A 640-nucleotide genomic window follows, 5' to 3' on the forward strand; every position below is an offset into this window, starting at 1 on the left:
AAAAAACAATGTTTTGTCCAAAATCTAGGGGCTTTTATTAAGCGCGCATGCGCATCGGCATGGAGTGCATAATCAAGACGTTAAAACACTGAAGAAGTGTCAGTGTTTATTTATAAATAAATAGAAAAATAGATTAAAAACGATGCGGAATAATAAATATAAGCATAATAAATAATACTATTATAAGTAAATAAATTACAAAAAAATATTATTAGTAATAATATTAGTACCCATATTTGCTTTCATTTCCCGCATTTCTATTTCCCCTTCTTTCGCACTTTTAGTCATCATAGATTGGCTGCGCCATTTCGTATCCAGCCAATCAAAAATTGGCTCAATTTTGGCCAGTCTCTTATTATAGTGTTTCTACATGGTGTTTCTATACGCGCCGTGCGCGTTCTAGTATTATATTTCAGTGAACCATGGATAACGGTGCTGCCGACGCGCGGCAAATCAAGGAGTTACTTTCTTTCATTCGCGTTAGAGTCCTAGATTATCAGAGAAGCGCGACCGGTGTTACGAGTCCTGATTGGACACGCAAATGGCCAATCATAAGATTAATTTATCGCTATTATAAATGGCTGCCGAATAAATCAAACTTATGATTGGCCATTCGACGCCATTTTTAATATTTTCTAGA

The sequence above is a fragment of the Wasmannia auropunctata genome, unplaced genomic scaffold (genome assembly GCF_000956235.1).
Source record: "Wasmannia auropunctata unplaced genomic scaffold, wasmannia.A_1.0 LD335725.1, whole genome shotgun sequence".
NCBI lineage: Eukaryota > Metazoa > Arthropoda > Insecta > Hymenoptera > Formicidae > Wasmannia > Wasmannia auropunctata.